Below are 26,349 nucleotides of genomic sequence, written 5' to 3' on the forward strand. Positions count from 1 at the left end.
TCTCACTCAGAGCTAAGGGCAGCAGCCTGCACACTCCGAACATGCCCACCCACACCTCAGCTCCTCCCTCTGCCCCTCTGCTCCATTCCCTCGGATCTGACAGCTCCATTCCATAAACATGGCGCCCACACACCTGTCTCAAGGCCTTTGCTCAGGCTGTTCCCTCTGCTTAGAGCACTCTTCCCGCAGACACCCACAAGGCTCATTTTCCCTTTAGTGAGACTTTCCTGGCTGCCTCTTCCAGATAGCAACACTCCTCTCCTGCCTTGCCCTCCTGCTCCTCCCATTCACACTACAGAACAGACTCTGTGGGGCCCTGGTTTATGTATTTCCTTCCTCTGTCCCCTACTGAAATACATGTGAGTGATGCAAGGGCAGGTCGACTATCTGTTGTGTTCACTGCTTCTTCTCCAGCCCTAGAATGGTGCTGGGCCCAGAAAAGCATGCAGTCGATATTTGCTAAATAAATGAATGTCAGATAAAGTGGTGTGGGGACTCCAGGGGAGAGATTTGACATTCTCCACCCTCCCGGTTCAGTTCAAAGCAGAGAAGTGAGAGGTGCCCACAAAGGAGTGTGTCTGGGGGGGTGGGGGGTGGGGGTGGGGATGTTCCAAGATCTCCAAGGCCTGGATTTTAAGCAAGGTTTGAGATGCCAGCAAGAGGGTCTGGCATTGCCAGATTGATAGTTTGCATTTCAGAGAAGGACAGCCCAACCTCTGACCTTAGCCCGTGCCTCAACAGCCTGTTCAAGACCTGCCCTTAGCAGGAGGAGGCAGCCAGGCCATGTTCCAGTCCCTACCACTGCTTGCCAGGTGTGTCTTGGGCAGCAGTTGCCTTTACTGGGTGGCCTTCAGCTTTGCCCCCTGCCAGCCATGTGCTGGCCTCCTGCCTGCATCGTAGCTCATGGAGTCCTCTCAGTCACCTCTGTATGCCCTGCAGCATCCCCAGTCCTCAGTGAGAAGGGTGTGCTCTCAAAGTTAAGTAACTCACCCAAGGTCACACAAGGTCTGAGTCTCAAATGCACACAATTTGACCCCATAGTCTAAGGTCTTGACCGCAGTGAAATAAGAAATTACTTTACCATTCTGAGTGACAGTCTCTGAAGACTACAGCAATAATTGATGCCTCTCAGGGGGGTAGGTGTGTCACTTAAAGGTGATAGTGAGGTTGTCCTCAGCCTCCCTGCTCTTCGTTAGACCTCCCTCCTCCTCTCTACCCAGGCAAAGCGTCCAAGGCAACCCTCTGTGTCGCATTGCTCTTGGGGGCAGCCAGGCCCCCAAATAAAATGGTGTCTTCCTTCAGCTCCCAAAAAATTATGTGGCCACTGCCCACACTACAATGACAGAGGAAGCCTCGGGGGACCCCCTTCTCTCGAATCTCCCAGCTTCCTGCATCCCTGTGCTGGGAGGCAATGTCCGTCAATTCCAGCTATGACCAGCAGAGGGCAGCAGCAGCCTGGGGAAGGCCCAGAGGCCCAGGCCTAGGGCAGAGGCCGGTGTCTCCACTCTAAGAGCCCCATTTCCTCCGCAGCCAGAGCAGACACACAAGGAGGAGGGCGAGCAAGGGTCCTGGGGTGGAACACCTGTGCTGCACTTCCAGCAGCCTCACTCTGTTTCTTCACAAGCTTCCCCATGATACTGTTTGACCCAAGGCTCTCTGGCCACTACTGCTGCTGCTGCTGATTAGTAATAACAATAATAATAATAAACGGAATGCCTTCTGCTTAGATCATCTTTAATTTCCCCTCCAGAATGACAGTCGACTCTGCTTAGAGTTACAGGCAGCCCAGCAATTACTGAGCACAAATACCGTGTCCACCCGCCTCACCTCATCCACACCCCACAACACCCAGCCCTGAGACGGGCTCCACTATCACCTCCTCTTTATAAAATAAGATGTCAAACTCTGAACAGAATGGACGTCTCAAAAAATGGGCCTATTACATTTAAACCCTCAATCTGTTGGGTATTTATGTAAAATGGACATACCTCCGGGGAGTCATTGGCGAGGGCCAGCTCTGAGGACTTCCTGGGTTGGGATCCTGGCTCTGCAGGACTTCAAGACCTTGGCGAGTTACTTCATCCTTCCAAACGCGCTGTTCTCCTTCAGAGAATGGAGATGATCACAGGGCCAGATTCATAAGGTTGTTCCTTGTAATGCAGGTGAATATCCATACCCAGTAACTGCTGGACCACCTGTGATTTTGAGGATAACTTCCCTCCCAGGGCCTCATGGCCCTTGGAAGCTTCCTCTCCTCCTGTCTCCCTGTGCCCCCATCACATTGTAATTGAAAAAGCCATGATTGCTCTGCCAGGTGTAGCCCTGCCCCCAGATCAGATCCTCCGCTCTGACTTAGTGACTCAGTTGGATGCGGTTCAGCTGTGTATGATCAACCCCCTCCCCTGACAAAAACATTATTTTGCACCACAAAGGAGTTGATTTCTCTTACACATAAAAGAAGGCAAAAGGTGGGGTAGAGGGCTGGCACAGCAGCTTCAAGAAATCAGGAACACCCTGGGCTCCTTCTTCTGTCTTCTTTTTCTGCCAGTATCACCCCATGGCTGCCACTTCATGGCCCAATGGAGACCGTGGAGCACCACCCTTCAGTCCCATAGGGGACAACAGCCTGCTCTGTGAGAGTGGCAGTGGTTTCCAGAGAGACTTAGGAAGTAGAATCAACAGGACTTGGTGATAGATTTGCCACAGAGCTGGAGAACAGGGAGGTCCGACGGTGACTCCCAAGAAGCTGATGTGAGAACCAGAGCTGATGCGAATATTGTTCCCAACTCCTGAGACAGGGACAGTGATCCTGTGGCCAGGAAGTGGTGGGCAGTAGAGACTCATTAATAATAATATACTAATGTACATTAGTGTATCAACATTGTGAGTAGGGCATGCAGGGAAGAAACCTGTCCAAGCCAGCCCCGAGCTAGAAAGACATTAGCAGGGCTGGCAAGAGCCCTGATTATATGCACGCTTGCACCTGGAGCTGCCATCTTGAATCCCAGGTGAATATCGGCCTTTGGTTTGGGCTGTGTGCTCCGGATGATGGTGATCCCAAATTATATAGGCCAATATCTAGAGTTGGGTTAAAATGAAGCATTTCGAGGAAAAAAATTGCAATGAAATTTGTTTGACTGGTACTTCAGGCTTTTGAGCACAGAACAGCGTCCATCACTCCAAACACGCACTGCGGATACACTTAGCCAGAAGGGAACATAAGGAGGGGCGGACAAACCATGTTTACTAAAATCTCTCAGTGTGTGCCAGGCGTGTGCATGTATATTCAGGAAGAAGTGTCGGTATTTAAAATCCTCAGCCCTTGCCCGAGTCCCCAACATGCCTCCCAGTCTGGAGAACTGTAAATCTTGGAAACATCTTGCAAGGGAGACACCTCACAGAAGGCAGGCTTGGCATGGGATGAACAGAACCGACTCCTGTGCTTCCTTCTGATGCACAGCGAATGGGCAGGGGGAAGCATCGTTGCTTAAAGAGGAACCAAAACTCCACCGCAGAGTTGCTAATTCCTTTTGGCTTGCAGTTATGCAGGGGATTAAAAACTCCAAAGAATCACAAATCTCCTGGTTGCTAAGTAAAAAGAATATGTTTTGGCTGCTGCTGTTCGCTTCCCCAAGGAAAAGATTCAAGCAGAGGCGGTCCCCATCTCTCAGTAGAGAAAGCATTGGGACCCTCTGCCCTCTGGCTGATGGGCATGGCTTCCCCGTCACTCTGGGTCCTTGGGAAGAGCCTCTTTCCCAGACCCACCTTTGTGCCTCATCACGGTTCTCCCAGGCTATTGACTTGGTCAAGGTCAAGGTATGAAGAGAGTCACACAGCAGCCCTGCCTGGCTCTGCTCTGATCAGAGAAGCCTTTTCAGAGCCTGCCTCTCCCTCAGCATGAGGGACTGCCCAGGCCCAGTCCCAGAGGCCATGCTGGGTGGCTGTCATCCCCATCTGTGTTTTCTCTTGCAGGTAAGTCATGCTCCAGCAGTCGGGAGGGCTGTGTGATGACACACTTGGCAGTTTGGGAGCAAAAGCCGCCACAGTAAGACATGATTGATTCATTGCATTTCAACCCTCTGCTGGGGTGGATTTTCATGCGTGGACTTCTGTCCCCAAGGAGGCTTCTCCGGGTCTGGAAAGGGCCCTAGCCTTGGTTGGGGGAGGCAAAGGGATGGCGGCTTCCAGGTACCATCTGGCCAGGACCTGGCTCCATTGTCTGTGCATGTAGCTTGCACTGGGCTGTCTGCTCCAAAGGAGGCATCTTCCCACGATCTACAACATTGGCTTCAAAGAGCTGCTCCTGGCAGCTTCGAATGGCTGAGACCTACTGGCATGGGATGGAGGAGTGCAGGGAGCTTCCTGGGACTTCGCTAGTCCTGCCTGGATGCTCGGAAGGCCCTCATCCTCGGTGGCATGCAGCCTCGGCCGTTTCCAAACTCACGGCATCTCACCAGCCTTGTCACCCACCCCCGGCTCTGTTGCCCTTCCCATCACCTTCCTCCCACCCATCACCTCACATCAAGGTTTCAGCCAGGGAACCAGGTTTAGACTCCAATTACCTGTGCGTGTGGGAGGTTGGATTGTGACGTCTTTGGAGGGCCACGCTTCTGAAGCGACATTTGATTTCTGGTACTGAAATGTCAAAGGGTCCTGAGGCACCCACTAGGGCAGCATGCGAAGCATCTACCTGTGTGCGCATCCTAGGCTCTTTCTGGGCCACTTGGTGCTGGGGACATGCCAGGACTTGGTGGTCAGCCCTCCTCCTGCCTCCTCAGTGCTGCCTCTTCACCTTCTCCATGTTTCCAGGCCTGGGAGCCTAGAGCAAACCAGGGCTTGGGCAGAGCCCTCTCTTACCTCAAAGGGAGATGGGAAGAGTCTCTGCCAAGTGCTATGCAAATTCATTTTCTCTGGATTTTAAGGAAATAGGACATGCCAGGGATGTACAAATTACTGTTCCCAGGATGCCTTAGGAACAGGTGCTCCCAAAGGGCCTGCAAATGCTTTCTCCTACGGTGCTTTGAGGGTGGTCTCTCAGGGTTCTGGATCCATTGTGACTACGGAATGAAGGGATAGTTGTCCTCAAACCCCAGCTTTAAGGAGTTAAGTCTGGGGCTGGAAACCCCTCTCTGATAACTAAGTGAAATTTCCATGGGACCAGACAGTTGCTTTGGGCCCCAGGATACTAAGCAGAACCTCCCTCAGGGAACCAGAGAACAGAGGGAGAGCCCTCCCCAGGGAAGACCCGTGCCCTCCCCTCGAAGCCCACCTCATCCCCAGACCCTGGGTTCCCACATCAGCCAGGGTGAGAGACTGCTGCTTCTCTGAGTTCCCACCTAGTCTCAAGGGCCTGCAAGCATTCTCTTGTGGATGTTTTGACCTTCCCATCAGCTTTGTTTTGCCCAAATCAGAGGCATGGAAAGTTTCTATTCATGCCTCATTCCAGTCATCCCAGGATAGAGTCTTTGCTGTCATAAAGGAGGTCTTTGGAAAAAGGGCTCAGCAGCCCACGATCCTGCGGGGAGAGGTGGGGGTGAGTGAAGTGCTCAGCATCTCATCACAAGTGGTCAGGTAGCGCTTGAGGGCGCATGTGGTTTCCTGACATGATAGCCGCAGCAGCCCTGCGAGCGAAGGCATAGCTCATTTTTCAGCACTTTAAAGGCATCTTTTAAAATGACTGTTAGGGAGTCCATGGAGGTGCAGCCCCCCACCCCCCGCCCCATGAGGTAAGATCAGGCATGGGAGGGAGCGCGGGACCAGGCAGCTAGGCATCCATCCAGGCAGCTAGCCCCCATCACTCGGTGGCTGGGTGAGAGCAGCACTTGAACCCTGGCGATTGTCCCCTTTTGGCTCTCTAGACCTAAGGAGAAAAGGGGTACCGAGAGCCCAGCAGCTGCCCACCAGAAGCAGGGGGACCTGGATGGCAAAGGAGAGGGGGTTCGCATGTAGTGAGCACCAACTGTGTGCACACAGTGCCAGCCAGGAGCTTCACACTCCAGCGTCACAGCTGCCCAGTGGCTGTGGAAGCCAATGGACTGGGCCCTCTCCCAGTACACAGTCATTAGAGGGTCCCAGTTCACTGAGTAACTGTGGAGGCAGCACGGTGCCTCCATCAGCTTCCAGTTTCAGTTTCCAAACATCGTCACCATCGCCAAAGCAAAGACTCAGACCCGCAGGCCAGTGCTCCCATGCCCCATAGCCAGGAGTAAAGGACAGATGTGGGGAATCTGGAAGGAGATTCACTTCAAGCACCCCCCCCCCGCCATTTTTTAAACTTGTGCCCCTGTGAAAACTGCTTGTGTCTGCATCAAACCCAGCTAGGGAGGGCTGAGGGCTAAGGGTAAACCTGGGAGAGTTGAATTCCAGTGCAGTGATTAAAATCAATATTCCACATAATACAATGTAACTTGCTCACATTGTCCCATCTAATCTTTAAAGCCACAGCCCTTTTGCAATTGGAATTATTATCTCCATTTTACACTAGAGGAAACTGAGGCTCTAAGTGGTGAAATGATTCACCCAGTTAGGAAGTGATGAATCCAGATGTGGTAGACTGAATAATCGCTCTCACAATGGAAACTGTGAGTGTTCCCTTAAATGACAAAGGGCCTTTGCAGATGTGATTAAATTCAGGATATTGAGATAGGGAGATATTATCCTAGATTATCCAGGTGGGCCCTAAATGTCATCACAAGTGTCTTCATAAGAGGAAGGCAGAGATTTTGCTACAGAAGTGGGGGAGACATGATGATGAATCAGAGGCTGGAGTGAGACCTGGAAGGGGCCATAAGCCAAGGCGTCCAGGTGGCTGGAAGCCAGAAAAGGCCAGGAAACGGGTTTCCTCTGTGAGCTTCCCCAGGAAACCAGCCTTGCCAACACCTTGACTTTAGCCCAGTGCAACTGACTCCACATTTCTGGCCCCAGAACTGTAAGAGAATATGTTTGTGTTGTGTTAAGCTAGCAAATTTGCAGTGATTTATGACAGCAGCCATGAGAAACCAAAACACCAGGATTATGCCCCAAGGATCCTGATGCCCTCCCTCCTCTCTGCTCTGCAGTGTGCTGGAGCCCACAGGACTCTGCTGCTGGGAGTTAGTATCTAGTCGAACACTTTATCCACTCACCCCTCAAGCTAAGGGACTCCTAAAGTCGGGGACCACAACGTGTCGTCACTACATCCCAGGACCTGATGCATAATAGGTGCCCAGGAAGTGAGATTTGCCTTCCCCAGATTAAGAATAAAGAAGACAAACTATCCACGCTGCTGTGAGCCTCTCATCGGCCCTCAGCCTCTAGGGCAGGGTCCCTGCCTGTCTCCAGTGTGTGGCCTCTGTGTCTTCTTCGCCCTCCATCCCCACAGTGGGACGAGAAGTCATCAGGAAGGCAGGGGATCTGCAGGCAGCAGTCAGGGCTCCGATCGCAGCTGGCTGGGGGACCATGGGTCAGGGCTGCCACCCCCTGGCTTTGTGCCTTCACCTGTGTAAAGAATGGGGCACTCACAGCTCCTCTCAGGTGGTCCTGGGGGTGAAGTGAGGAGGTGACATATACAAGTGAGTTATACATGTTCCAGTTCCGTCACTCACCATTGCTCACTGGGTGGGTCACTGAACTCCCCTCAGTGTTCCCCTCCACATCTGTAAACCACCCGTGCAAACTTTTCCCAGGCAGGGCTGACCCAGAGCAGGAACAAGTGCCCCTCTGCCCTCAGTAAGTCTGCCAGCAGGGGAAGCCCATGGAGGGTCTTGGGAAACTAAGCCAACAGAGTCAAGAGGGTCAGATGATGAGGGACTTCAAATGCCACTTTTATCCCATTCTTTCTGCAAATATTCACCACACACCTGTGCTACTTCAGGCTCTGTATCGGGGCCTGTCCATGAAGAAACAGGCCTCATAGAGTGACCTGATGTATGCCTGAGGCAGTCAGCAGCTGAGTGCAGGAGACTCTTGAGCAGAGACTGAGTGTGTTGGTGTCTGTGGGCATCAGCCTGGCTTTGCTGAGTGCACTGCGTCAGAGTGGAGGAGGCCAGAAGCAGAGTCCAGACTCCACCGGATCCTGGACTGAGGGGAGAAGGGGCTGGGCAGAGGAGCAGCCCGAGCGCCTGCCTGTTACCCCAACTGGGTGCTGATTTGTCCCCATGGCCCCAGCACCCAGGCAGGTCACCAAGTAAGCTCAAGACAAAAATGATGAGTGACTCAACAGTGTCTGGGGACAAGGGAGGGAGAGAAGAATTCAAAATGACTGAGGTTTCCAGCTACCAGAAAATGGAGGAACCTTGAAACAAATGGGCCATCAGCAGGGAACACTGGTTGGAAGCCCAGAGTCCAGTCAGCTCTGTAAGGCCCCCAGAATAGGCATCTGACTTCAAGTCACAGGCATTTCAGCAAAAGCCTCTTTGCTACAGTGATTATGGTGAAGCAGGTGCCCAGAGCTGAGATGAGATGGGGCAACTCTTAGGCCTCAAGTGGGGACAGAGAATCCTTGGGCCCCAGTGTAGCTCAGCCTGAAGATCTGAGTCAGGCATCCAACCTCTTCTGCTCAGCTCTTTCAGGAAGATGTGTGTACTGGCCTCTCTTGCTGCAAGGGTCCACCACCTTCCTTATGTGTGACCCAAGGCTTCTAGTGCAGGCTCAGTGACTAATTTGAGCATGAGCACCCTTGTTGGTAAAATGAAGGATGGGTGTAGATTAGTATTTCCCGAAGTGTGTGCCTCTCAGAAAATTAGGTCCCTGGTTGTCCATAGAGGTTACTTAACAAGCAGACTCTGTAGTTATATTAGAAATAACTCTTACGATTCCCTGGATTAGTCTTTTTAAAGCCTGTCTAGGTGGGTCGCAAATCCGCCTCAGTCAGGCTTTAAGTGGGGAACAGGGTTTAAATTGGATTTAAACATTTAAAAATCATGCTAACATGAACCAAAAGAAAGTGAGAGTAGCTACATTGATTTCAGACAGAGCAGACTTAAGGAACATTGTTAGGGATAAAGATGGATATTATGTAATAACAAAGGTGTCAACACTTCAAGAAAACATAACGATCCTTAATGTGTATGCACCTAACAACTGAGGATCAAAATACAGAAAACAAAAAATGACATAAATTCAAGGAGGAATATATGAGTCAACTGTTACACTTGGAGGCCTTAACACCCCTCTACCAGAAATGGACAGATCCAGCAGGCAGAAAGTCAGTCAAGGCATAGTTGAACTCAATGACACTATCAATCAACTGGATATAATTGACATCTATAGGCTACTCATTCACCAAGAGCAGATACCGTATTTTTCTCAAACGCATGTGGGACATTCACCAAGATAGACCACATTCTGGGTCATTAAACATACTTAACAAAAGCAAAATAATAAAAATCATACAATGTCTGCTCTGAAAGCACAATGGAATCAAACTAAAAATCAATAACAAGGAGATAGCAAGAAAATCCCAATACTTGGAGATTAAACAACACTCCTAAACAACATAGGTCGAAAAAGAAACCTTGAGAAATTAAAAAACCATCTACAGGTCACACAGACATCAAAACAATAATAAAGGAATATTATGAACACCTCTATGCCCACAAATTTGACAACTTAGATGAAATGAACCAATCTTTAAAGTGAATAATCTGCCAAAATTCACACAAGAAGAAATAGATAATCTTAATAGCCCTATGTGTATTACAGAAATTGAATCAATAACATCCTTTTGAAACAGAAAGCACCAGGCCCAGATAGGCTGATTGGTGAATTCTAGCAAACATTTAAGGAAGAAAATGTATCAATTCTCTACAACTTCTTCTAGAAGATAGGAGCAAAGGAAATATTTCCTAACTCATTCTATGAGGCCAATATTACCCTAGTACCAAAACCAGACATAGACATTATCAGAAAAGAAAACTAGAGACTAATATCTCTCATGAACATAGATACAAAAATTCTCAACAAAGTATTTTCAAATTGAATCCAACAACGTATAAAAAGAATTATAAACCATGACCAAGTGAGATTTCTCCCAGGTATGCAAGGCTGGTCCAATATTTGAAAATCAGTTAATGTAATCCATTGCATCAACAGGCTAAAGAAGAAAAATCATATTATCATATAAACAGATGTGGAAAAAGCATTTGACAAAATCTAACCCCCAGTTGTGATTAAAACTCTCAACAAACAAGGAATAGAGGGGAATTTTCTCACCTTGATAAAGAACATCTACAAAAATCCTCCAGCTAACATCACGCTTAATGGTGAGAAACTAGAAACTTTCCTACTAAGGTACAAGGCAAGGATGTTCCCTCTCACCATTCCTTTTCAACATCATATTGGAAGTCCTAGGTAATGCAATGAAACAAGAAAAGGAAATAAAAGGTATACACATACAGAATGAAAAAATAAAACTGTTTTTGTTTCCAGATGACATGAATATGTGTATAGAAAATCCAAAAGAATCAACAACAAAAACAAAAACCTCATGTAACTAATAAGCTATTATACTAAGGTTGCAGGATAAGGTTAGTATACAAAAGTCAATCACTTTCCTATACACCAGCAATGAACGAGTGGAATATGAAATTTAAAACACACTACCATTTACATTGGTACCTCCCAAAATGAAATACTTATAATCTAAATAAGTATAAATCAAATAACGTATGTACAAGATCTATATGAAGAAAACTACAAAACTCTGATGAAAGAAATCAAAGAAGAGCCAAATAAATGAAGAGTATTCCATCCTTGTGGATTGGAAACCTTGGTATTGTCAGGATATCAGTTCTTTCCAACTTCATCTGTAGATTAAATGCAATACCAGCCAAAATTATTGGTTATTGGCAATTATTAACAAGTTATTTTATGGATATCAACAAAGTGATTCTAAAGTTTACAGAGAGAGGCAAAGACCCAGAATAGTCAATTTAATACTGAAGAAGGAGAAAAAAGTTGGAGGACTGACACAACCTGATTCAAGACTTATTATAAAGCCATGATAATAAAGATATGCCATGATAATAAAGATACTGTGGTATTGGTGAAAAATAGACAAGCAGATCAATGGAACAGAATAGAAAACCCAGAAATAGACCCACATGAATAGAGTTGACTGATCTTTGACAAAGGAGTAGAGGCAATACAGTGAAGCAAAGAGTTTTTTCAACAAATGGTGCTAGAACAACTGGCAATCCACATAAAAAAAAAGTCTATACACAAACCTTGCACCCTTCATAATAACTAACTCAAAATGGATCATAGATCTAAATATAAGATACAAAACTATAAAACTCCTAGAATATAACACGGAATAAAATCTAGAAGATTCTGGGTATGGCAATGACTTTCTAGATATAACACCAAAGGCACAATCCATGAAACAAATAATTGAGAAGTTGGAATTCATTAAAATTTAAACCTCTGCCCTGTAAAAGGCAATGTTAAGAGAATGAGAAAACAAGCCACAGACTGGGAAAAAATATTTGAAAAAATATATATCTGATAAAGGACTGTTATTCAAGGCATACAAAGAACTCTTAAAAATCAATGATAAGAAAATTAAAAATCTGATTCAAAAATGAGAAGACCCTAACAGACATTTCACCAAGGAAGATATACAGATGGCAAGTAAGCATATGAAAAAATGCTCCACATATGTCATTAGGGAATTGCTAATTAAAACAGTGATGAGATGCCACTACAGCACTCATAGAATGGCCAATATCCAAAACACTTGACAACACAAAATGTAGGTGAGAATGTGGAGAAACAGGAACTCTCATCAGTGCTTCATGGGACTGTGCAAAACAGTACAGTTGCTTCGGAAGACAGTTTGGCAGCTTCTTACAAAATTAAACAGACTCTTACCATAAGATTCATCAGTCATGCCCTTTGGTATTTACCCAAGTGAACCACAAACTTGTGTTCACACAGAAACCTGCATGTGGATGTTTACAGCAGCTTTATTCATAATTGACAAAACTTGTAGGCCACCAAGATGTCCTTCAGTGAACAAACGGATAAATAAATGCTGGTGCATCCTGGCAGTAGAATATTACTCAAGACTAAAAAGAAATGAGCTATCAAGCCAGTAGAAGGCATGAAGGAACCATAAATGCACATTACTAAGTGAAAAAAGCCAATCATGGTTCCAACCACGTAACATTGTGGAAAAAAGCAAAACTATGGGAACAGGGAAAAGATTGCTGGTTTCCAGGGTTTGTGGGGAGGAAGGGATGACTAGGTGGAGCACAAAGGATTTTTAGAGCAGTGAAACAGTTCTGTTTGCTACTACATTGGTAGACATATGCCATAATTCATTTGTCAAAACACATAGAGTGTACCAGGAGTGAACCCTAATGTAAACTATGGACACTGGGTGATAGTGATGTGTCATTGTAGATTCATCAGTTGTTACAAATGCTTCATCCTGGTGCAGGATGTTGATGGTGGGAGAAGCTGTGCATGTGTGGGAGTAGGGAGTATATGGGAACTCTTCTACTTCCTACTCAATTTTGCTGTGAGCCTAAAACTACTCTAAAAAATAAAGTTTATTAATCAAGAAAGAACACAGTGAGCTATAATTTCATAACCAGCATGTTGACAAGAATTAAGAAATTTAATAAAGAATTGATGAAAATATGGAGCAACAGGAACTCTTACACATTACTGGTGGAAAAGAAAATTGGTATATCTACTTTGTAAATAGTTTGGAAATGCCTAGAAAAGTTAAATATGACCCAAAAATGGCCTAATAATGCACTATTAAGTACTGACCCTAAAAAATTCTTGTTGAACACATTTTTTAAGAGATAAATGCAAAAACACTTGTTGAAGTATGATTTCAACAGCAAAAACTGGAATCAATTTAAACAGCTCTCAATGGTTGAATGAATAAACTCATTTTATGCAAAATGAAAATAAAAATAGATATGGGAACAAGATTTACTATCAAGTGGTTTTCTCAACTTTCCTCTCTTCTTAAGAATATTTTATTTTGCTTGTCATCCAGACTTTTGTTCCATGGCATCCATGGTCCATTGTTTAGTTTATGCACTGAACAAAGGCTCTTGATGAAGGAGTGAGTGGGAGCTGAAATCCAGCCATGCTCTGCTCCCCAAGCCATGCATCCTGGTGCAGGCTCTGTCTCTACCCAGAGAGAGGAAGCGTCTTTTAATTCAGATATTGATTCATCTATTCCCCAAATCCAGTGCTTACAAGTCTGGATCTGTCCAGTGGGAAGTAGTTTTCAAATTCATCCACTCAGCCTGAGCATCATTTTCTAACTCACACAAAGGCATTTTTTAGATTAGGAGGAGCACTGACCTGTTCACCACCCAGCCTCTCCATTCTGGTACAATCCTGTTGTAACCAAGCAGGTACTCAGGTTTTTTAATGTGGCAGAGAAACAGGAAGTGAGGCAGGAGGGAGGCAAGGTGACATCTTGTCTTTTCTTTGCCATGAAAAGGTCAGGTAAGGGACAGGTGGAGTGAAAGAAGATTGGAAAACAAGCCAGAGAGGCTCAATTGTTCTTCATAATAAAAAGAAGTTGGGGGTAAGTAAGGGAAAGAGAACCAGGAAAGAGAGCCAGAAAAGTCCCAAAGGAGGGGTGCCCTGGGGAGCCCTCTTGTGATTCACAGCATGAGCGGCTCCTGTGCAGTTGGGAGAAGGAAGAATATCAGAGGGGAGACAAAAGGGAATTTTAAGAAATATTGCTAAGGGTTATAGATTAGATACCCTTTAATGTCAAATTCAATAATATTCAAATTCCTTTTTATAAAAAAAAATCAGATATATTGAAATATAATTGAAATAAAAAACATTGTGCATATTTAACATATCTGATTTTATTAGTCTGGACATATGGCTACACCTATGAAATCGCCACAATCAATATATGAATATAACTATCATCCCCCAAAATTTCTTCATGTCCTTTTTAATCCCACCTTCCATCCCACCCACCCCGCCATCCCCCACCTCAGGTAACACTGATCTGCTTCCTGTCACTGCAGAGTAGTATACATTTTCTAGAGTTTTATCTAAATCAGCCATGTGGTATGCATTCTTGTCTGTCTTCTTTTATTCTGCATTATTTTGGGACTCATTCACGTTGTATAACTGAATACTTCGTTCCTTTTTATTGCTAAGTAGTATTGTAGTATTTCTTTGTATGGATATTCCACAGTAGGCTTATTCATTCACCTATTTATAGACAATTCCAACTTTTGACTATTACTAATAAAGCTACTATGCTATTCATGTACAAATCTGTATGTGGAAATGCTTTCATTCCTCTTGGGCAAATACCTAGGAGTGGAATTGCTGGATCACATGATGGGTGAACCCTTAACTTTTTAAGAAATTACAAACTTAGGATTTTCCAAAGTAGATGTAGCATTTTATACCCCACCAGCTCTCCATTAATAAATTGGATTTCATCAAAATTTTAAACTTCTGCTCCAAAAGACACTATTAAAGGGAAAAGGCAAGCCACAATATGAGAGGAAATATTTGCAAAGCATCTAATAAAACATGTGGATCTAAAATGTACAAGGAGAATAACAACTTTATTTTCCACTAAGGAATGAATGACTGTACAAAGACCATATTCTAATAAGGAGCTTCCAAACCCAAAGGAATTTCAGATCAGGGGAAATTTAGGCCCAAAGCCCGGAGAAGGGGTGAGTAGGGCTTGATCTCTGCCTCTGAAGGGCAGAGGGCGTGGGCTATTCTTGGCTCTTAGGGGACAACTAGGGAAAGATGGATCTCATGGAGACAACTCTGGACTCCATCAGAAGAACCTTCTAACAGTCAGGGCTCCCAGAGATAAACTAGACAAGTCACCAAGGGAAGCAGTGGGTACCCCTCACAGGAGGGATGCGAATCAAAGCCGAGGCTTGGAGTGGACCATATTAAATCCTTTTCTTATCCCGTGATTCTTAGAGTCCCATCTGTATCAAGGGAAGGCAGGTGGGTTCTAGAACTTTCTAAATGTGTCCCTATGGGTTTTTCCTTCTCCAGCTACACACAGACTTGGGCCTAATAAGAAGTCTATGGCATTAACCCAGCATGAATGCCTAATGCTTAGATCTGACCTCAAGCCAAGACTGTCTCCACAGTGAACAACCCCGTCCTGTCCCCCGGGGGGTCTCCTTAGCAAATGCCATCAGTCAGTGGTGCAGCCATCTTGGAGCCCTTGCCATCTATAATCTTCTACTAACACCCCCGCAGCTGATTGTTTTCTTTTTATGTCTCCTTCCTGGACATTACTTATTCTTTACTTTTAAATATTTGCTTCCGTAAAAAAACAAATGAATGCCTAGGACAGATTTATAAAGAACGTTCCTGGAGCGGCGGGTGGATTAATTATTCAGCATCCTCTCCCTTTGTAACTATTTATTGTCTCATATGCATTTATATGGTACCTATCACTGCAGATCTCTCTCCACGCTGGAGACATAATTTCCAGGGACTGACTACTTGTCTAAGATGCATATATCGTATTGCAATACTATTTTATTTCTGACTGTAAGGGCACGTGCCACTGTTGGGTAATTGTGTTCATGTTTTTAAATGTGAAAAATAATCAAATATAACTTGAAAGAGATTGTACAGTAATTCAAGGGGATATTAAACCACAAGGAAGTTACTCGGCAAATAAATAGGCGTTTGTGGCTGTCAGGGTGAGCGATGAAGGAGCTGGCTGGCTGTGGGGGAGGGGGAAACAGAGAGAGGAAGACAAAGAGGAGAGTGCAGCATGAGTGCCTGGTTGCCAGGTTAGGGAAAGGAACTTCTAGTGGCCAAGAATAGAAGACCTGAAGCTGACCAGTGTGTAGCTAGTGCCTGTAATCCCAGCACAATGGGAGGCTGAGGTGAATGATTTGCTTGAGCCCAGGAGTTCAAGACCAGCCTGGGCAACATGGAAAAGCCCCATCTCTACTAAAAATACAAAAAGTTAGCCGAGTGTGATGACACATGCTTATAATTTCAGCTACTCGGGAGGCTGAGGTGGGAGGATAGCTTCAGCCCAGGAGGCAGAGGTTGCAGTGAGCCCAGATTGAACCACTGCATTCTAGCCTGGGCAACAGATTGAGACTCTTTCTCAAAAAAAAAAAAAGAAAGAAAGAAAGGGAAGGGAAGGGGACAAGAGGGGAGAAGAGGGGAGGGAAGGGGACCTGAAGTCATTGGGTTTCATCTGTGGTAGCCAGAAACAGAGGAAAGGGGGCGTTGCTCACTTAGGGTAAACAGTAGAGCACTGGATTGTGGAAGGCTACAGGTTTTCATGTGAGCACTGGATTGTGGAAGGCTACAGGTTTTCATGTGTGCACTGGATTGTGGAAGGCTACAGGTTTTCATGTGAGCACTGGATTGTGGAAGGCTACAGGTTTTCATGTGAGCACTGGATTGTGGAAGGCTACAGGTTTTCATGTGAGCACTGGATTGTGGAAGGCTACAGGTTTTCATGTGTGCACTGGATTGTGGAAGGCTACAGGTTTTCATGTGTGCACTGGATTGTGAAAGGCTACAGGTTTTCATGTGAGCACTGGATTGTGGAAGGCTACAGGTTTTCATGTGAGCACTGGATTGTGGAAGGCTACAGGTTTTCATGTGTGCTTGCTCAAGTGACGTTCCATGTCAGGCTCTAGGGTCCCTGCTGGGACAGAGATGGGACTAACATTTACTTACATGCCTATAGCATGTCAGGCATATGCTTGTGCCTTTATATACATCAGCTCTGTTTTTGTCATTAAAACATCCCTGTAGAAAGACAGGCACTGCTGTCCCATTTTACAGATGGGAAAACCTGAGGTCTGAGTGGTTCAGCAAACCCTGGGTGCATCCCCCACCTTTACCCTGCAAAACCAACAAAAAACCAAAGGCACACTTCCTGCCTTCCTGGAGCTGACAGACATTTAGGTTGATTCTGAAAGTCATTAGGCCCAGATTTTCGCTCTTCTTTTTTCTTGTTTGGGGTGAGAGAGCACACAGCTGAGTCAGGGGAAGGAGTGAAGGTCTAGGCCTGCATCCACCCACACCAAGGGAATGGAGTAGGGGACCAGACTGCTGGGCATGCAGACAGCAATTGGAGAAAAGTCAGCCCAGCTATGAACCCCATTTATTTCAATATGAGCCTAGAGGGATGGCATCTGTCACAGTTTCTGGACTTGGAATTTTGCATCTTGCCGTGTGTCCATAAGGAATTGGGAAAACTCTCCACCTGGCTGGACTGAGGCTTCAGCAAGCATTGTTGCTGCCAAGTGGCGATCAGCTCAGTGTCCTTGGAAAGAGCAGAAAGTGGCATCATGAACATAGCTTCTCCTTTGCTTCCTTCTCCTCACTCTTCATCATCATCATCATCATCATCATCATCAAATATGCATCTGTGAGGCTACTTCTGGAGTTGAGACTTGGTTTTGGGCAATAATTTGTGATGCCCTCTCTGCCCAATCCAGCTTCAGGCTACAAATGAATGTAAAAATCTCTAATTTAGTGCCAAGTAACAGAAACCAGCTCTACTTATCTTAAGCCAAAAAGAGGGACTTCTCAGAGGCATTCTGATGGAGGATGGCAAGAGGGCCTCACATGGAACCAGGGCCTGGAGTGGCACAGCATTCAGGAAGCTCAGTCTCCCTCTCTCTCTCTCTCTCTCTCTGTTTCTCTCTCTCTCATCTCTGCTTGTTTCCCTTTACCTGTAGACATGCTGTCCTTTTTCCAATATCCATGGCAGAATGTGGCCACCAGTAACTCCAGGTATATACCAGAAGCCTGGCCTCCCAGAAGAGGGTGAATTGATGCCCTTAGCTCCAGCCTTCCACTCCCACCCTGAACCAAGCATCTGCTGGCCAGGAGGAGCTCATATTGCAGGAATATTGAAATTTTCACTAAAATCATTTGAATCGGGAGAAGACATTTCCTAGAAAGCAGGGTGCTAATCTGACAAGCCCACAGTGGTCCCCTTCATCTGGCAATTCATCTTCTACAAAGGTCACACCATCCTTTTCACTTTCCAACCTCTGCACCAGTGCCCAAGTCTGTCAATCCCTCCTCTCATTCTGAAGCATCCTCTGCACTGCATTCACCAGTGCCAAGCCTTGCCCTTCTCTGGGGCTCAGCTTTGTCCCACCTTCTTGGAGAAGGCTGCCCTGGTCCCTGCAGCCACTGTGAGCTGCCTTTTCTGAGCTCTTCTGCTGTGGAGGATCCATGCCATTGACCCAGGCACCCGTTTTCCACATACTGAGCATTGCTGAGCACCTACTCTGTACCGGCACTGTGCTTCAGGGCCATGGGGGGTGCTCCAAAGGGTAAAATGCAACCAAAGCCCCAAAGGAGCTCACAATCTAGTCATGTCCACAAAGAGGTAATAAATCCATACATTATATGTACTATTCTAGTCACAATAAAATTGTGTTGTACTGTGATACTGGGTATCCATTTTAAAAGGGGGAGCATTGGCTGAATCTGGGTCATGACAGTAGGAAATGCATATAGATAATCATTTACCCATGAATATTAATGTATTTAATGAGGGGAAAAGATATTACTTAAAGCAAAGTATTCGTTCCAGCTACTGTTGGATTTGTTCATTACTCTTTCCTATGCAGATATTACCTGTGATTTACCTGCATATCAAGCATCTGGATACAGCTCAAATCTACCTGTGGGTAAATTAGGTTAGCCATTTGTTGGCAAAAATTACAGTGTTAACTAATTTCCAGAGTATGCTTGCAGTCAGTAGTTTCACACTTAGGTACATGACTCGCATTCACATCATCTGGTTAATGGTGTGAACAGAAATTTTCTTTATGCTTTTGGAATACAGTAAGATAATGTTAAGCTAACGTAAGACTGTTAACAGTACCTGGTTCTGAACTGTATTTATAAGGTGTATCATAAAACCATTATTTTGGAGCTTGCCAATCTTAAATTCAGAACAATTCAAAAATGAGCCAGAATCAAGTTTGCATCATTACCACTTATAAAAATAAGGATCTGTAAGTTGGCTGGATAAAACATATTATAAAATAATGACTTAAGTGCCTCCGGAGTTAGCACAAAAGATAAAAATTGGGTATACTCAAAGTTTTCTTCAAAATATCTTAAGTCATTCTTAAAATGCATGTAAATATGCCAACTCAAAATACATCCAAAAAAACTAATATTTTTCCCAATTTGTTGGGAGAAATTTCTCCTTCTTTAGTTGTGCATTAGATGAGGAAGTCAGAGTGCATTCAGGGCCATGTTGCGTAAAAATGACAGGTTTTCAATGTATGTTAATATGCAGGTCACACTCGGCCCAGTGAGATGCTTACCTAGAGGAGACACGTGGAAGTCAAGGCCAGGGAAGGCATAATTCACTCTGGAGAATTGCTTTAGCTGGCAAAGCTCAGTTTCTCTCCAGATCCCATTTTGCTCTGGTTAAATTCACATGCATCAAACCAAGACCAAAGAGTATGATGTGGTTCCAGCCACAGTTGGCCAATAGCAATTTCTAGGCCCACCTTCACCAAGGCAGGTCCTCGATGTGTTGCGAGGCATTTGGAGTTTATTGAGATCTGCAAAGCTGACTTGTTTCCCAGTTTCAGGTGGTTCAGTCTGCTCTTGCCTCTCCTTGGTGTGTCAGAGCAGAGGAGAAATGGCTTTCAGTGCTAGGACCATAACCCTGTTTCCACTCCACTTCTGACTTACACCGTGGTCTGAGAATTGACATTCTGCTTGGGGAAACTTTGTTCCCCCAACCATAGCAAAGTTTAATTACCATGTTCCTGCTGTGGGGGGAAATCCTGTTCGAGAAACCAGCCTCTCTCAAACCAATCAGTCATCTTGCTCATTGACCAATGGTTCGGCCACCTGGCAAGAAATTAGAAAAATCTATGCATAGGAGAAAGATTTCCAACAGCCCTGGAAAGGCCTTGGGCCCCAAAGGGCTGGTATGAGGTTGAGGTGGGAGAGAGGAAGAGAGGGCAAAACAGGCTGGGTACTGACCTTCCTTGTACTCCAAGGGTCAGAATTCTGACCTCTTGCCAACCTGCCTTCTCCAAGCGGCGAGAGTAGCATGACTCTGAGGGACAAGGCCAGGGAGGATGTGACCTCTAAGTGCTCCAAGTCACTGAGAACACTGTTCTAATAATAGGCAAAGCTTCAGTTGATGGAGTGCCTATATGGGCCCTGTGAACAGCTTCCTCTCAGTTTTCCCAGAATGAAGCTCAGTGCACACACCAAGTGTGCAAGAAACACACAAGAATTAATTGCAATTTTAAGTCCTTGTGACAATCCCAGGCCTACATCTGCAGGGAGTTTTATGAAGGCTGTTTATAGAAGTGTGGGAGGGGTTAAGAGAAAGACGAGAGAGTGTAAAATGCCCCAGAACTAGCAGCAGGAAGCTACTACCATCCCTGAGCCTGAAGGACAGAACCCAGAGAGACCTGTGCTGTAGGTCAGGGCCGCCCAGCGTGAGCCTCGGCTGCTGCTGTCAGTCCCCAACTCAACAGGAAAGAGCTGGACAATAAAGACCCTGTGAGCACCCACAACTTCCCACCAGCTGCATCCTGTTAGAAGCTAGAGGTCATGGGAGCCTGGGAGATGCCATCCATGCAGATGAGCTTCCAGGGGCAGAGAGCAGAGTGGACGTGGAGGGGCAAATGGGGACCGTCCAGCACAGTCACCATCTCATAGACATTTTCCTCCACCTTCTACCTCGAGTAGCCAGTAGAGTTCAAGCAGGACTGTGGAGCATCATCCTAACGACTGCATGGCTGCTTCCCACTGTCCCTTTAACAACGCACACGGGAGGGAGCCACAGGTCAGCAAGGCCCTTGGCTCCCGCTGTGGCCCTCACCCATGCCCACCCCTATTTCTGTCCCCATGCTTAGAACATCAGCTTCACTCTGGCTGTCCATGTGCACAGACATGACTCAGTAAGTCTCTCTTTTCTTTTCTTTTCTTTTCTTTTCTTTTTTTTTTTTTTTTTTTGGAGACTGAGCCTCACTGTGTCACCTAGGCTGGAGTACAGTGGCATGATCTCAGTTCACTGCAACTTCCACCTCCCAGGTTCAAGCAGTTCTCCTACCTCAGCCTCCTGAGTAGCTGGAACTACAGGCATGAGCCACCATGCCTGGCTAATTTTTGTATTTTTAGTAGAGATGGGGTTTCACCATGTTGGCCACGCTGGTCTTGAACTCCTGACCTCAGGTGATCTGCGCCATCAACCTCCCAAAGTCCTGGGATTACAGGTGTGAGCCACCGTGCCCAGCCAACTCAGTAAGTCTTTCGAATATGAGTGGAGGCCCCGACTCAGGGCTTCCAAGTCCTGGGAAATGGGGGTGGAGAGGGGGCCAAGAGCTCTGGTTTCGAGTCCCAGCTCTGTCACCCACTCCTTAGGGCAGGCACCCACCACTACCTTGGCTTAGGCCTCAGTTTCCATCTGGAAGGTGCTGGTTGGCTTGATGGGCCTCTATGGGCCCTCCAGCTCTGTGGCTCCATGTCAAATGCCCCTGACAGCCCTCGAGATTAACCCTTTCCTGAGGATGGACAGCTTCCCCACATCATTCTAGGTCCCTCACACTTCCCCAGCTCCTACAGAAATAACCTATCCCATCCCCTAAGATCTCCAACTGTTGGGGGTAAGTTTTTGGTTAAAAAGAGTGAGACAGACTTTGGAGCTAGTCAAAACAAGCTGCTGTAAGAGTACACGTGTGTACCTGCAGACTGGTGCAATCAGATGACCTTCCCACCAGGCTGCACAGCACTGGACGTCCTCACAGTCACTCAGCCACTCAGCAAACCTTGACTGCACAACAACCCAGCCAGACCTGCTGCTGGACTCCAGGCATGCTGAGAAATGAATATAATACCCAGGCTATGGCCTCAAAACATTCAAAACCCAGGGCAGGACACAGACAGGGACACAGATGTGATACCTGCTGGGATACAGTCCTCACGAGGCTCTCTAAGAGTTATCTAAGCAGGGACCTAGAGGGAGGAGGTATCACCTCAGTTGAACCTAAAGGAAAGGCATTGCAGGCAGAGGGATCAGTATAAGCAAATGCACAAAGACCAAAAAGAATAGCACGGGGGATTCCACCAAAGAAGTAAAAGAGAATAGGATGTTACATAGTGTCTCAGTCCCTTTTCTGTTGCTTAGAACACCTGAAACTAGGCAATTTATAAAGAAAAGGAATTTATTTCTTATGGTTATGGAGGCTTAGAAGTCCCAGGTTGAGGCAGCACATCTGGTGAGCCCTTCTTGCTGGGGGCAGGTACTCTCTGCATAGTCCCAAAGCAGCATAGGGCATCATATGGTGAGGGGGCTGAGTGTGCTAGCTCAGGTTTCTCCTAAAAAGCCACCAGTCCCACTCCACAAATAATCCATTAAATCATTAACCCATGAATAGATTTACCTCATAAAGGTTCTACCTCGCAATACTGCCACATTGGAGATTGAGTTTCAACGTGAGTTTTTGAGGGGACAAGTATTCAAACTACAGCTCATAGAGATCGCTTTTCCTAGAGATGGCAGATGAGTTTTGGACGCAGAGGGAGAGGGGAGGATCACACAGATCTCATCATGTGTGCAGACCTTCCCTTCCTGCCGGTAGTGGGCTGCAGAGGAAGGGTCTGTCCTGTGAACCACTGAAGCTGCAGAGTCTAGCACAGCATCCAGGCCACAGCAGGAGCATGAGACATACTTGGTGAGTGAGCAAGAGAATGGAAGAAGAAATCAGTGGAGCCAAGTGACTCCACCAGATTTGCATTTGAGACGGTCACTGCAAAGACTGCACCAGTTCCAAATTCCCAAGACAGCCATGTTTTCCACGATGGGTCTGAACATATAACCATTCTCAGGCTCCTGTTGGGGGTTTGGGAGCCTAGAAACTGAGACAGCCTCACAGCTGACAGATCTCAAGCAGCCATCCAAGTCGATGTTTCCAAAGTCATGGGGCCTCTGGTTTGTGAGCTTATTTCGGTGGTCCCCGGGCCCAGCATCAAAAGCATTGAGACAGGCACTGAGGGACTCCTTTCCTAGCCTCTCAGTCCTGACTGCTCGAGGACCAAGTGGTACTTCTTGCCTGCGTGACTTTAATGCTTGTCTAATATGAGCTAGTCTTCTCTGATCACTTTTTTTTTAACCCAAAGTAGGTGGGCATTGTCCTAAGAGCCTTTGGAAAGCAGCCGCCTCTCACTAGGACTTCACAGTATCATTTTGCTTTGCTCTCTTCACAGTCACAATTACCTTCCATTCATGGTGGGTGGGTGTCAGGATCCCCACAAACAGAGGGACACCCAAATTAGGATACTTCAGAGGGACGACAGTGCAGGAATCTTGGCCTTTATTATAAATGCAATATATGTATGCTATGGAAAATTTGAGAAATACAGCGACTAGAAAGAAGAAAAACCACATCGCCTGAATTCCTACCGCATGGAGAGAAGCATCATTAACACTTTTTGGCAGAGTCTCTCCTTCCTTTCTCCCTTTCTCCTTCTTTCTTTTTTTTTTTTTTTTTTTTTTTTTTTTGAGACGGAGTCTCGCTCTGTAGCCCAGGCTGGAGTGCAGTGGCCGCATCTCAGCTCACTGCAAGCTCCGCCTCCCGGGTTCACGCCATTCTCCTGCCTCAGCCTCCCGAGTAGCTGGGACTACAGGCGCTCACCACCTCGCCCGGCTAGTTTTTTGTATTTTTTAGTAGAGACGGGGTTTCACCGTGTTAGCCAGGATGGTCTCGATCTCCTGACCTCGTGATCCGCCCGTCTCGGCCCCCCAAAGTGCTGGGATTACAGGCTTGAGCCACCGCGCCCGGCCTCTCCTTCTTTCTATAGAGAGATCTCTCCTGAGGACTTCCCAGAATCTTGCAGATCCAAAATGTTAAAAATTTGCGGAGGCAGTGAGGAGTTAACATGCACAGCTCAGTAATACTCTGCTTTTTATCTGGAACCAGGCTTGGAACAAGACTCCTTGCTTTTTTGTCCTGTGTTTTCATCTTCTCGCAGAGCCCTAACTGAGATGAGACCTTTGACTATTATTAGGTGGCTGCAAAAGTAATTTCAGTTTTTGGCATTATTTTTAACAGAACTGCTTCTGTGTCCTCAGATCTCCACCGTTCATCTCCTGATAGGCCCCTGAATTTTTTCCTGGCCCCTTTGAGCTCCTTCCAGGAGTAGAATGATCATAAGAGCTGCCATTTATTGCTTATTCTGGCCTATTTTCTTAGGCACATTAGCCCATCTAACCGTTCCCATGGCCCACAGAGGTGGGAGGAGCATGAAGAAAGATGCAAGGAAATAAGCTCGTCTAAAGGTATCTCTGGCTCCCAAAGAACATAGGACATTACCAACTTGAAGTTAGCTTCTCAGGAAACTAAGACCCAGCTGCTTTTCAAATCGTCAAAATATTAGTATGAATTATAGATATAGTTATAGCCTTCAGAACTTCTGGCACAGCCCAAAACTGTTGGCTGTAAAACCATGTTTCCTAAATTCAATCATGTTTCTCATTGATTTCCATTTTGAAATTGGAAGTCTTTGCCCTCAAGATATAATAAAAACCATACCAAAGAAAATGGAAAACTTTTCCCCCTTAATATTTAAAGGAGAATGATTTTTATAAAAAACATTCATTTGTCTACTTAAAGTAAATCACAGTGCGGTGCCAGTCTGGGTTTGGAGCATAACACTTTTTGTGATTTATGGTTTCTGCCAGGAGACACCCAGCTAATGATATTTGTTCCTATGTCCTTCCCCGACTAGCTGGGTGGCAGCTGAAGAGCTAGGGTGAGGGGAGACCAGGACTCCAGGCCTGTCCCATGTTCCTATCTCATCCATTTGTGGATTTCAACCCTGGGCTTAGTGTCTGCCTCTAGCGACATGGGAAGAAAGGGATGGGTCCCCTCCTTCTTCTTGTCAAATGGCCCCCAGAGTCCCACCAAGGTGGAGCTCCAGGCTCCTGACCAGTGGGACTCCCCGACCCTCTTGCTGTGCCCAGTCTATCCCTCCTTCTGTGCCCAGCAGAGCTTAGCAGACTTGTCCTTGTCCACTCTTGTGCCTTCACTGCTGTGTGTCCTGGACAGGAGCCAGCATGGGCTCACTGTTCACAGAGAAAGCTCATGTGCCAAAAGAACCAGTGAGATTAACAAGTCGAGGTTTGGGATCAGAGATGGAGCCAACGGGGCCTGCAGAGGATTTCCCTGGGGACTGGAAGGGTGAGGAAGGAGAACGCTCTCAGATGACACCTAGGTGGCTGATGTCATAGAATGGGCATTTTCTGGAAGATCTGTTCAGGGGCATTTGGTGAGACAGAAATTAAGGGTTTGGTTTGGGACCTGATATGTTTGAGCACCCTGTCAGCCACCCAGGTGGAAAGGTTGAGGAGATGGCTGACGGCATGAGTCTGGAGCTCAAAGGAGAGGATAGGTAAGGCTTGAGTTCCATATTTGAGGGCATCCATGATGGGAAGCACATGTTGGGGGGCCCACACAGGGGTCTGTGTGTTCCACTGCGATGCGTTTGGGGACACGTGGGTATGTGTTTCTGCATGTACATTGACATGCGTGACTCAGAATGTCACATCCATCAGTTTCCTGTCTGACCTTGGCCAAGGTAGGTCTGACGTTTCCTGGCCTGCAAAATGAGAGAGTGATGTTAGATGGCATCTGAGACCCTTGCCATCTCCACAGTTCTAGGAGTTGGGGAATCCCAAAGATGCTGCCATCCATGGTTTGTTTGGGTGAACAGGAGCAGAGGTCTTAAGATCACAAGCAGTGAGGTTAGATGAGAGTTCTGCACCTCCCCCGGGGCCTTCAGCAGCTGCATTCCTGACCCAGCAGAGGACTTGCCTGATCTCCAGGAGAGCAAAGGGGCTGAGGCCAAAAAGACACATGGGCTACTGCTCCCCCAGCCCCATATTATACCCTTCTCATCACTGCAATTCAACATAAAAGCATATGGTTCATACCTACCCACTCATGCATTCATTCAGCACATGCTCATTTTTGAACCCACAAATATATATTGGATATCGAGGCTGTGCTGAATGCCACAGATTGCAAGAGGAATCAGACCCCAACCTGCCCGGGAGGAACTCACACATCTTTCCAACATCAATTTCTACTTCTTGGTTCTCCTCTCAAACAACATAGACCTTTCCTTGCAAGGTATGAGCACAACGCAGCAGTCACTGCTTGTCTCCAGGCCTGGCTGTAGACACAGTGGAGGCTCCTTCTTGCCATCTGCACTCCAGTCAGGGGAAGACAACAATCCACTATCAACTGACCATAGCCAGCATTTACTGAATGTAGACATACTGTAGGTAGCAGACTTCAGGCATCCAGTCCAGGTATTGCAGAAAGGTAGCTTCTATTTTTCTGTAACTGA

At 46.4% G+C, this 26,349-nt stretch overlaps 1 protein-coding gene across 6 annotated transcripts in view; it reads left to right on the plus strand.

Moving 5' to 3' along the window:
• KCNIP1 (potassium voltage-gated channel interacting protein 1) overlaps positions 1–26,349 on the plus strand; it is a 379,825-nt gene that overhangs the window by 282,009 nt on the left and 71,467 nt on the right. Inside the window, exon 2 of one of the 6 annotated variants that reach the window (XR_010587713.2) lies at positions 3,973–4,051. The exons of 4 other annotated variants lie outside the window; for them this stretch is intronic. The gene's annotated coding sequence lies outside the window, so the exon portion shown is untranslated. Of the gene's footprint in view, positions 1–3,972; positions 4,052–26,349 lie in introns of those variants that run through there. One more of the 6 variants, XM_045394502.3, reaches the window with a different exon arrangement.

Source organism: Macaca fascicularis, chromosome 6 (genome assembly GCF_037993035.2).
Source record: "Macaca fascicularis isolate 582-1 chromosome 6, T2T-MFA8v1.1".
Classification (NCBI taxonomy): domain Eukaryota; kingdom Metazoa; phylum Chordata; class Mammalia; order Primates; family Cercopithecidae; genus Macaca; species Macaca fascicularis.